The 12978-nt window shown below is 38.8% G+C and overlaps 1 non-coding gene across 1 annotated transcript; it reads right to left on the bottom strand.

Annotated features, from left to right (window-relative positions):
• Window positions 1–9355: 9355 nt before the first annotated feature.
• On the bottom strand, window positions 9356–9429 carry Trnat-ugu (transfer RNA threonine (anticodon UGU)). Its single transcript has one exon. It is a non-coding gene; the product is annotated as a tRNA-Thr (tRNA).
• Window positions 9430–12978: the final 3549 nt, after the last annotated feature.

The following is a 12978-nucleotide window of genomic DNA, read 5'->3' as shown; positions in this document are numbered from 1 at the left end:
GGGCGTGAGCGATTGAGAGTGAGTGAGTTAGAAAGAGAGAGAGAGAGAGAGAGAGAGAGAGAGAGAGAGAGAGAGAGAGAGAGAGAGAGAGAGAGAGAGTGGGGGGGAGGGTGTCAAATAATAAGAGTACGATCAGAAGTACGTTTAAATTTTCATCCCTCATTTCACGTCGATGATCAGTCCACTTGCGATCTGTGGAAGGTAAATTAGCATATTAGTTTCCCACTGAGCATCTCCTCATTATGGATCATTTGCAACCGAAAATACATATAGTCTAATCTAACCGTCTTGTCTGTCCTATCTCTGTTGAAGGGTACACATGAGACAGATGCCTTCTTATTGTTGTTGTTGTGGTCTTTAGTCCAGAGACTGGTTTGATACAGCTCTCCATGCTACTGTATCATGTGCAAGCGCCATCTCCCAATACGCACTGCAACCTACATCCTTCTGAATCTGCTAGTGTATTCATCTCCTGGTCTCCCTCCTCGACCTTTACCCTCCGCGTTGCCCTCCAATTCTAAAATGGTGATCCGCTGATGCCACAGAACGTGTCCTACCAACCGATTCCTTCTTGTAGTCAAGTTGTGCCACAAAGTTCTCTTCTCCCCAATACTATTTAATACCTCGTCATTAGTTAAGTGATCTACCCATCTGATCTTCAGCATTCTTCTGTAGCACCTTATTTCTAAAGCCTCTAGTCTCTTCTTATCCAAACTCTTTATCGTCCATGATTCACTTCCATACATGGCTACACTCCATACAAATACTCGGATAACACACTTCCTGATACGTAAAGCTATACTCAATGTTAACAAGTTTTTCTTCTTCAGAAACACTTTCCTTGCCATTGCCAGTATACAATTTATATCCTCTATACTTCGACCGTCATCAGTTATTTTGCTCCCCAAATACCAAAACTCCTTTACTACTTTAAGTGTCTCAGTTCCTAATCTAATTCCTTCAGCATCACCAAACATGTTTCGACTACATTCCATTATCCTCGTTTTGCTTTTATTGATGATCATCTTATATCATTCTTTCAGGACACTCCACTCCATTCAGCTGCTCTTCCAGGTCCTTTGATGTCTCTGACAGAATTTTGTCATGAGTGAACCTCAAGGTTTTTATTTCTTGTCCATAGATTTTAATTCCTACTTCGATTTTTCTCTTTTTTTCCTTTACTGCTTGCTCAATAAACAGATTGAATAACATCGGCGATTGACTAGAACCGCATCTCACTACCTTCCCAACCACTGCTTCCCTTTCATGCCCCCTGACTCTTGCAACTCCCATCTGGTATGTGTACAAATTGTAAATGGCCTTTCACTCATTGCATTTTACCACTGCCACTTCAGTATTTGAAAGAGTTTTCCAGTCAACATTGTCAAAAGATTTCTCTAAGTCTACAAACGCTAGAAACGTAGGTGTGCCTTTCCTTAATCTAGCTCTTAAGAGAGGACGTAGGGTCAGTATTGCCTCATGTGTTCCAGTATTTCTACGGAATCCAAACTGGTATACCCCGAGGTCGGCTTCTACCAGTTTCTCCATTCGGCTGTAAATAATTGGCTTTAGTGTTTTGCGCCTGTGACTTACTAAACAAATAGTTCGGTAATTTTCACATCTTTCAACAACTGCTTTCTTAGAGATTGGAATTATTATATTCTTCTTGAAGTCTGACGGTATTTCGCCTGTCTCATACATCTTGCTCATCAGATGGTAGAGTTTAGTCAGGGCTGGCTCTCCCACGGGTGTCAGTAGTTATAATGGAATGTTGAATACTCCCGGGGCCTTGTTTCGGCGTAGGTCTTTCACTGCTCTGCTAAACTCTTCACACAGTATATCATCTCTTATTTCATCTTTATCTACATGCTCTTCCATTTCCAAATTCTGTTTTCAAGCACATTGCCCTTGTATAGATCTTCTATATACTCCTTCCACCTTTCTGCTTTCCCTTCTTCGCTTATAACAGGGTTTCCATCTGAGCTCTTGATATGCATACAAGTGGATCTCTCTTCTCCAAAGCTTTTATTTTTATTTATTTATTGTTCCGTGGGACCATATTAAGGAGAAATCTTCATGGTCATAGAACGAGTCAATACATGAAATTATAACACGATAGTAGAAACAGATAAAATGAAATATAAAAACATATTAAGGCGACAAGTCGTAAGTTTAAATAAAGAAAATTAACTACGTAACACTGAAATTTGCATAATTTTTTAGCTCTTCCAGGAGCTCCTCGACAGAATAGAAGGAGTGAGCCATGAGGAAACTCTTCAGTTTAGACTTAAATGATTTTGGGCTACTGCTAAGATTTTTGAGTTCTTGTGGTAGCTTATTGACAATGGATGCAGCAGAATACTGCACTCCTTTCTGCACAAGAGTCAAGGAAGTGCATTCCACATACAGATTTGATTTGTGCCTAGTATTAACTGATTGAAAGCTGCTAACTGTTGGGAATACGCTAATACTGCTAACAATAAACTACATTAAAGAAAATATATGCTGTCAGGGCAATGTCAGAATTCCCAGACTATTGAATAGGGGCCAACAAGAGGTTCTCGAACTTACACCCCATATAGCTCGAACAGCCCGTTTTGAGCCAAAAATACCCTTTTTGAATCAGAAGAATTACCCAAAGAATATAATACCATACGACCTAAGCGTGTGAAAATATGCGAAGTAGACTATTTTCCATGTTGAACTGTCACTAATTTCAGATACTGTTCTAATGGTAACTAAAGCAGCATTTTAGTTTCTGGACAAGATCCTGGACATGGGCTTTCCACAACGGCTTACTATATATCCGATCGCCTAGGAACTTTAACTGTTTCGTCTCGCTTATAACATGCCCATTCTGTCTGATCAAAATATCGGTCCTTGTTGAATTGTGAATTAGAAACTGCAAAAACTGAGTCTTACTGTGATTTAGCATCAAATTGTTATCCACAAGCCATGAACTTATTCCATTAACTACATTATTTGATACTGTTTCAGTATTACACACAAGATCCTTCACTGCCAAGCTGGTGTCATCAGCAAACAGAAATATTTTTGAATCACCTGTAATACTAGAGGGCATATCATTTATATAAGTAAGAAACAGCAGTGGCCCCAGAACCGACCCTTGGGGGAATGCCCTCTTAACAGAGCCCCATTGCGAATGATTATCACTACCACTCTCAATATCGCAGAGAATTACCTTCTGCTTTCTGTTCTTAAAGTAAGAGGGGAACCAATTGTATGCTACTCCCTTACTCCATAATGGTCCAACTTGTGCAGTAATATTTTGTGGTCAACACAGTCAAAAGCCTTCGTTAAATCAAAGAAAACACCTAGCGTTCGCAACCTTTTATTTTATCCGTCCAAAACCTCACAGAGAAAAGAGAATATAGCATTTTCAGTTGTTAAACCATTTCTAAAACCAAACTGTACATTTGACAGCAAATAATGTGAATTTAAATGCTCCAGTAACATTGTATATACAACCTTCTCGATAACTTTAGCAAACACCGATGGCATTGAAATAGGTCTAAAGTTGTCAACATTATCCTTGTCTCCCTTTTTATAAAGTGGCTTCAGTAGAGAGTACTTTAATCGGTCAGGAAACCGACCACCGCTAAAGGAAAAGTCACAGATATGGCTAAGTACTGGGCCAACATACACAGAACAATACTTCAGTATTCTGCTAGATACCCTGCCATATCCATGAGAGTTCTTGGTCTTTAGTGATTTAATTATTAACTCAATCTCCCTCTTGTCAGTATCATGGAGGACCGTTTAGGGTAACAGTCTCGGAACACTTTTTTCTAAGAGCGCTATATGATTCCCTGTTGGGGCTAGGTTTCTATTTAGTTCACCTGGTACATTCAGAAAGTGATTATTAAATACTGTACATATATGCGACTTATCAGTAACACGAACATTCCCACTACGCACTGATTCTATATCGTCGACCTGTCTCTACAGACCAGCCACTTCGCTTACGACTGACCATATGGTTTTAATTGTATCCTGAGACGTAGCTATTCTATCTGCATACCACTTTGCCATACCAGTTTACATATGATTATATGAATTAAGGAGATCTACCAGCATCCTTTTACTTGCACAATCACTTTACAATTAATATTGAAATCACCACATATAAATAATTTTTTGTATTTCCTACAAAGTGTACCAAAAACCTCCTCTAGCTTTAGCAAAAATGTTGTGAAATTGGCGTCTGTGGCTCTATAAATAACAATTAGAAGTTTAGCTCCATTAAATTTAACCATACCTTCACAACATTCTAACACCTTTTCAGTGCAGTACTTAGAAACATCAATTGACTCTAATGGGATGCTGTTTTTCACATACATGGCTACTCCCCCACACCGAAAAGAGCTCCTAGAAAAGCTGCCAGCCAACCTGTATTCTGGTAAAGGAAGCCTCTGAATTATCTCCTTATTTAAGAAGTGCTCAAATATACCAATAATTTCAGAGTCAACATCTATAAGCAGTTCACTAACTTTATCTCTAAAATCTTGTATATTTTGATGAAATATACTAATTCTCTCATTACTTGGATACTTAAGCTTTGTCAAAAGTGGATCTTTTGTTAGAGAGACTTCCCTTAAGCAGGAAGACCTATCAGCTGACTGGTGCAGCTCTAACATCAACTACTGCAGGAATTTTCCCATGAGTGATCCCACCACCTCGATCTATGCTGTCACTTTAATTTTCCTGTAGGCGGTGTCTATCTTACCCATGGTGATTTTCGCCTCTACATCCTTACATTTGTCCTCTAGCCATCCCTGCTTAGCCATTTTGCACTTCATGTCGATCTAATTTTTGAGACGTTTGTATTCCTTTTCGCCTGCGTCATTTACTGCATTTTTATATTTTCTCCTTTCATCAATTGAATTCCATATTTCTTCTGTTACCCAAGGATTCCTACTAGCCCTCGGCTTTTTGCCTACTTGATCCTCTGCTGCCTTCACTACTTCATCCCTCAAGGCTACCCATTCTTCTTCTACTGTATTTCATTCCCCCATTCCTATCAATTGTTCCCTTATGCTCTCCCTGAAACTCTGTACAACCTCTGGTTCTTTCAGTTTATCCAGGTCCCATCTCCTTAATTTCCCACATTTTTGCAGTTTCTTCAGTTTTAATCTACAGTTCATAACCTATAGATTGTGGTCAGAGTACACATTTGCCCCTGGAAAAGTCTTACAATTTAATACCTGGTTTCTTACCTTTATATAATCTATCTAAAATCTTGCAGTATCTCCAGGTCTCTTCCACGTATACAACGTTCTTTCACGATTCTTGAACCAAGTGTTAGCGATGATTAAGTTATGCTCTGGGCAAAAACCTACCAGGCGGCTTCCTCTTTCATTTCTTACCACCATTCCATATTCACCTACTACGTTTCCTTTTCTTCATTTCTCTACTATCAAATTCCAATCACTTGTGCCTATTCTATTTTCATCTCCCTTCACTATCTGAATAATTTCTTTTATCTCATCACACATTTCATCAATTTCTTCCTCATCTGCGGACTACTTTTAAGATTATGGTAGGTGTGGACTTCATGTCTATCTTGGCCACAATAACGCGTTCACTGTGCTGCTTGTAGTAGCTAACCGGCATTCGAATTTTTTTTTTATTCATCATTAGACCTACCCATGCGTTAGGTTCATATTGGCCTTCCTAATACTTAAATCTATATTCGATGTTAACAATGACGCCGGTGGATAGACTATATGAAATTACTGATCGTCGATAAAGTCGCGAATATAACCGACATGCTATTGGGCCCTTCGCAGGGAAAGGGTTTTCGCCGCAAAAAGCGGGAAACTGGAATCCAGCAAATGAGTAAAAAATATATATTCTGTGACAAAAAATTAGTGTACGTACACAACAATAGTCTGGGATTTCTGTATTACATAAAACAGTTTTTGTGATTGTATCTTGCAGCTTTAGTTATTTTTAATTAAAAGAGATTTTAAAAGGACAGAAAGAGCGTTTTGGTCTACGCTACACATCGTTCTGTTAGTATAGTCTTGACTTCGTAATCACTTTCGTGGACTTCTGCAACTCTTAATCAAAATATCCAACCTAATCGAGACAATACGCTACGATACAGCCGACATCATGACAAGAGAATGGGCTACATCAAACTCGAAGTAATTTTATATAGATAAGGATCTCAATGACCTGTGTACGTCTAATATAAAAGATCTCCTAACCATTCTCCTCAAATAGATCGCCATCTTCACTTGACCTTTAACTGAAACTGTTTCAGAATTAAAGACTGAATTCAAAGAAAATTTGGCTTCCAGTCACAAAACAAGAAAAATAAAAATAATAAAAGTGAGAATGTGAAACAGGTTAGCAATAACCACAAACAGGAGATTCTACAGAAAATCAAAGTGAGAAAGGAAATTATTAATATTATCGACCGTTTAGGAACTCTATGCTACGAAAGGGATGAAACCACATATAGAATAACTGGTGGAAAAGTTAGTGTGTTTTAAGATTAAATCCAAACAACAATTAGAGAAAAATATATCGAAGCTAGGCCTATATTACGAAAAATTGCTAAATCTCGAGGCAAATTGTGTCCTCCAGTATTTGATGAAGTGTTAGTGCCCCTAGCACGGATAAAAACAGGATCTACAGCATCAACAGAAACTTCGGATATGTGTTTCATATTTCATCCAAGCCTACAGTCTATAAATACTAAAACAAAATACCACTACAGGGAAACTACCTACGAAGAAGTTCTTGGTAAAACTATGTAGCTGTAGTTGCCTTGGACTAACGACGTGTCATTATCAATGTAACCTGTACAGACTGTACGCTTTCCAAAGCTGTTATCCATGAAAAAGCTAAACGACGTTTCGTGAACAAAACACAATTTAAGACCGGACCACTAATAAAATTATCTGACAATAGGCACTGTTGAAAATTTGTGCCAGACCAGGATTACCACCCGAGTCTCCTGGTTACTAGGGAGAGGCAATGATCACTGTGTCCGAATTACACAGTGGTCAACATAATAGCACGAACTGCCCGAGCATGCCGTTCGTCAGATCCAAATTCTCAATTTCTCCATAGACTGCTAATGCAGTGCTCCTTGAACATTATCCTCCTCGCCTTAATTAAACAGACACAGAATATATACAAGCTTGGCCTTACGAACATTGCAGACGCCGTCTATGCAACACGCGTCACACTTCAAAGAGTTTACCAATACATTGCATTGTTTACTATCGACCACGGATCAAGCAACGTAAAAAGCACTGCGTCTACTGAGATCATGATTCAGAGTTTAAAAAAAAAAAAAAAAAGAAACTAATAAGTCGCCTACATATTACAGTTGCTGCCGAAAGAGGAGAATCACTATTTTCCCACAAACGGAAATATAGTTAAAATTACGCTTCTAATTCGGCTAGTTTCGGCGGTTACTAAAATTTGTAGTGAAAGTTACATAGGGAACTCTCCCGTCCCCCCACCAGAAACGTAGTTTTCGTCGCTGTTGTGCGACTTTTGTACATAGCCAGAGAAAGTGTGTTAAACATGGCGCGGACGGAAACACTAGGCTACGCTACAGGGAAATCTGCTTACACAACGTTTACTCGGCATTAATAATCGTTGGCGTAAACATCTCTCAATCAAATTACCCCCTTCCAACCTAACTTAGATCTCGGGCTACACTGCCCATAGGCCTGTCATCACAACCAAAATTTCAATGTGTGGGGGATATCCTGTATTTCTCGCTAATCTCTCTCTAGGCAAAAATGTCAGTTATTGTAGATTGGTGGCAGTCTCAACTACAAGATTTACTAATGATAAACACTATTGAGGCGGCTCGTAATTTTAGAATAGTTCTCTTCGTCTTACTTGGCATAAATTGTTCGCTGGCGTCCCAGCAGCTAGCTCCTTCAGTGTCTGCTTCTGCCATCGCACCACGCCAGTCTGTTGTTATCCTAGCAGACAGAACGCACCGCACATCCGACAACTTCGGAACCACTCAACTGGCCAGTTAGCAACTGAGCCGAACACTGTTTACACCGTCAAAGGAAAACTATGCAAAGATGTACACTCGAATGGCACGATTGAGTAGTACACACACACACACAAACAGTAATATCTGTAGAATGTCCATCGACACGCGCAGAACGAAATTCTTCTCGCGAACGTACAGCGTCTCCGAAAAAAATCTCGTGACTATATTCCGGCGTTACGGCCAGGTTCTCATTCAAATGAGCAAAAAATGTTATATATTTTTTTTTGAGACAGTGAAAATAGACTTGAAGGATCTGTTTGGGAGTTACGAGTGATCATACTATGAGCTTTATTTTAGATTTTCAGTAAAAACAATGGCGCCCGCAATTATGATTTGATCACGCGGACTGCGTGCAGTGTGGCCTCTCAGATGTTACCTGAAATCAAAAATGGATGACATCAGTTGATACTAAATTACTTCTCTGAAATTGAAAATGGAAAACATCAGTCGATATTATATAAAATTTATGGGAGCGCATACCTAACCGCAATGAAACAACCGTAAATTTAACGATACGGTACTAATTCGAACTCTGAGTTAGATTTTTTGGGTGGTTTATTTCACTCCTTATGCCTTCACAAAAATTACTTAATATTAATCAGTGTCATATATTATAGGTATAAGCTCCTAAGAAAAGTGTTTACTTTTCTGGGTCAGAGGTAGAAGTTAAGAGATTGAACCATTTTTAGTTAATGCTGCATGCCGTTCTGAGAAAATTGTTTCTCCAAAAAAAAAAAAAAAAAAAAAAAAAAAAGTTCAACGTCTAGGGAAACCTTTTAGTTATATTATTACTTCGATTTGCATGAACTGAGGGTTACATGTATATTTTTAATGTCGCTGAACACGAATCTGCAGTAAGATTTTCAATATTCAAAACGGCTAATGCAATACGGAGAGCACAGGATTATGCTTTGTCCAATTTTTACCAAAAATGCATTTTCGTTATTTACGTTTAGTGTGCAATCCAAGGAGCACTTTTCAACCCTTCCTCGGGCTGGAATTGTTCCTAGATAGCAACTCCCTGTTCTTCTTGGCAGGAAAAGCCGATCTGTCTAACCTGGATATGCAGCACTCGTTATTCGTCAGTGTTATCGGCGAGTATGTTTGCAGTATGAATCATTTTGTGCACGTGCGTCACGGGACGAGCTTTGATCTACATCTATATGGATACTCTGCAAATCACATGTAAGTGCCTGGCAAAGGGTTCTTCGAATCCCCTTCACAATTGATAGTTAATTGAAACCCTCAGCTGCCGACAGGTGTTGTTGATATACTTCGATGGGGACAGCTGAAAATGTGTGCCCCGACCGGGACTCGAACCCGGGATCTCCTGCTTACATGGCAGACGCTCTATCCATTTGAGCCACCGAGGACACAGATGAATACCGCGACTGCAGGTATTTATCCCTTACACGCTTCCCGTGAGACTCACATTTCCAACCGGCCACAATCCACAAACGTAATGTACGTAATAGGTGTTTGCCCATCCACTCAATACTGGCCCACACTAAGGTGACGATTCCCGTAAGATTTCGGGCAATCTGTGCGCATTCGCACAGACGAAGGTCAATGGCTGGGTAACGTTTAACCATATATATGAAGATAGTAACTGTTCTCGAAAGAACAGGCGCCACTGACGACCGGGCAGCTTCTCTAGAATACATGATAGACCGGCCTATGTGGCCGAGCGGTTCTAGGCGCTTCAGTCGGGAGCCGTGCGACCTCTACGGTCGCAGGTTCAAATCCTGCCTCGAGTATGGATGTGTGTGATGTCCTTAGGTTAGTTAGGTTTAAGTCGTTCTAAGTTCTAGAGGACTGATGACCTCAATTGTTAAGTCCCATAGTGTTCAGAGCCATTTGAACCATCAGTCCCTGTGCTTACACACTACTTACATTAACTTATGCTAAGGACAACAAACACACACAACGATGCCCAAGGGAGGACTCGAACCTCCAACGGGGGGAGCCGCGCGAACCGTGACAAGGCGTTTGAGACATGGCGGATACCCCGCGCGGCTCATGGCAGTCGTGACACTGCTTCAAACAATGGGCTGTAGAAATTTTTTTAAGCACGGATTAAAAAAAAAACCTTTCCGTTCCAAGAGTCTGGACAAGTACACCTTAAAAAAAAAATGCAACTACAAAGAAATTGAATTTTCGAACTTTTTGGATGAGAACCTGTCCCTATGGAACACCGTTGATAAAATGTCACAGGGATTATGTACTCAGGTTTCACATGTGGATTAACAATTCCTAATCGAGGAATTTGCATCTCCCACCTTGGAATTCTCAGAACAGAATTTTTATCCATTACGAGATTCTCAGCCACTTGCAGAAGTGATTTCCCGTGATTCTGCAAAACTTTTCCGTTAGCCAATCGTAGCAACTATAATATTTGGTTCCTGGTGCATGACATGTCTCTTAACTTAAAGTGACCAACTCATTTGCATAAAGAGCTAACTTATCATCCGCTTCTTTACTTGCGTAGACCGTTTATGGTCTTCAAAGATTTTTTTCTTTAATCGTTTTTTATGTCTTTTATAAACTGCAACACTTTCTAAACTTAACGCCATTGAAGCATGGTCTTTTACTGAATGACCAAAAAACAATGCCGACAGCTGGAGTCGAAGGTTTTCGTTAATCAAGCCGTTTGTATTCTTGTGGTGATATCTCCATAGAATCTTTCATTCCGCAACACATATTTCTTTTATATAACTGAGAAGTGAAATACCGGTTTTCATAGATGCAGATTTAACATATTTTAATATAACGCAATAAATATTTCATTAAAATTTTCATCCCCTTACTATCGAAGTTCCAAAACCACTGAAACACATAGTTTTTAAAAATTCTAACAGAGGAGCCGAATACGAATTGTCAGATATATTTAGTAATGCTTTCATAATGAACCATTTTGAGAAACATCTCACACCCTTTAGGAGTTAGATTTTCAGAAACAATTAAACATGTATTCTTCTATTTAGAACCAAGGAGCCAAATTCAAATCTTCATCCATTTAATTCTAAAAATGCTTTCATAGTGAAATATTTCATAAAACTTTTCATCCCCTATTTCACTCTATTAATGAGTTAAATTTCCAAAAGCAACGAAACACATTCTTTTTACATCCAACTGAGAAGTCTATTACCTATTTTCATAGATGTAACTTTAACAATGCTTTAGTAGTTCTTTAATAATGATTTATTTTCAAAAAACCTTCACTATTTATTCTATCCCCCCCCCCCAATGAAAGAATTTCGGAAAATGATAAAAACCTTTTTTTTTGTTTCTGGCTGAGAAACCAAATGTCAATTTTCGTAGTTTTGTAGTCGTAGCTTCAACAGTGACATAGGGACATATTTTTTTTAAAAAAAAACTTTTCAACCCATATTTCACCCCCTTAGGAGTGGAATTTCGAAAAATCTCTTCTTAAATGGTGCTTTCAGCGTAATATTTACACCTTCATCAAATTTCACGTCTGTATACTTTGCAGGTTGGGCTGGAAGGCGATGAGTGAGTGGATACATGTGCCCCTATCGCATCTCCTTGGAGGTTGTAGTTCCAAAAACAGTGAAACACGTATATTTCAATAATAGAATTTCCATAGATTTATCTTTAAAAATTCTTTCACACTGAATTATTTTCATAAAACATTTCATCCTATATTCCCCCTCCTTATGAATTGAATGTATCAAAAACAGTGAGACATGTAATTTTTTTTTTATTTTTACTTTAACCGAGAAGCCAAATTCAGGTTTAAATATATTTAGCTTTAAAAATGCTTTCATAATTAAATATTTCATGAAACATTTCATCCTCTATGTAATGGGATTGTGGTAGTGACACACCAAAATCACAATAGTAATCCGTTGTAGTTGCTACACATTTTATTACAATCAAAAGCATTATAAAATCACAATCACAAAAATACAAGAGATTGCCTTATAAGGCCAGATCAGATGGACAAATAATAAATAAATTTCTTTACGTGGAACAAGACCCGTTAAACTTCAAATTTGGATATGACTAGGTAAATATACTTAGGTAAGGCTTTACTTAAATAGTACAAATGTGCATAGAATGCGCAGCAGAACTCTCATTACTTCCAATCAGCAGAGAAACAGATTAAGCCTAAGAAACAGAATTTTTAACGTTTGGCTACCCAACTTTCCATAACAAAACTATATACAAATGATTAAAGCAATTAAGGAGGTACTTTAATTTTGACCAAACCGACCTTCAAATTTACTTACTCAATTGATTAATCAACAATATTCTTAGAATGATTACAACTAGAACATGACCATATGACAATTCCCTTAAAATAAGGTTGCTTCAATATTTCGTGTGAATTGGCGATAGACGCGAGCAGACCAAGGATTCAAATCAATACGAGAGATCCACGAGACAGGGAGTGACATAGAAATATACTCAACTTGACAATGCAATTGAACTTTGGATGCTATAGTTCTCCACCGGAACGATGGAATCACGCGAAAGTGACAACATAACCGAAGATGTAAAGGAGAGGACATGGCCTTAAACATCTCTCTGCCGCCGTGGTGCTCTGTTCCCAGTATGCTAGCGTCGATCGCTGCCAATTATCTCTAACACAACACACATCAAGGGTAGAGAGTTTTCTGAGACATATACTACACAACCTTATCTGGAGAACAGGTGAGCATTACAACTGAACTGAAACAAATGAGCCTCCGTCAGTTACTTGCCCAGTGCCAGCCCTTAAACTTTGATTAATAAGTTCGCTAAAAGTCATGCCGAAGTTAAGATGACAAGATTTATCTCCAGGTTCCGCATATTAGGGGCAGAGACAATGAATTGGCGACGCTCTTAGCCGTATGTTCGCGGGAGAGTCTGGGGAAGGCAAGGGCCACGTGGAGCCGGATCTTGGAGCGAATTTCCTT

Source organism: Schistocerca gregaria, unplaced genomic scaffold, assembly GCF_023897955.1.
Source record: "Schistocerca gregaria isolate iqSchGreg1 unplaced genomic scaffold, iqSchGreg1.2 ptg000529l, whole genome shotgun sequence".
Classification (NCBI taxonomy): domain Eukaryota; kingdom Metazoa; phylum Arthropoda; class Insecta; order Orthoptera; family Acrididae; genus Schistocerca; species Schistocerca gregaria.
Note: the sequence above shows the minus strand (reverse complement) of the source record. Positions and strands in the feature narration are given on the sequence as shown.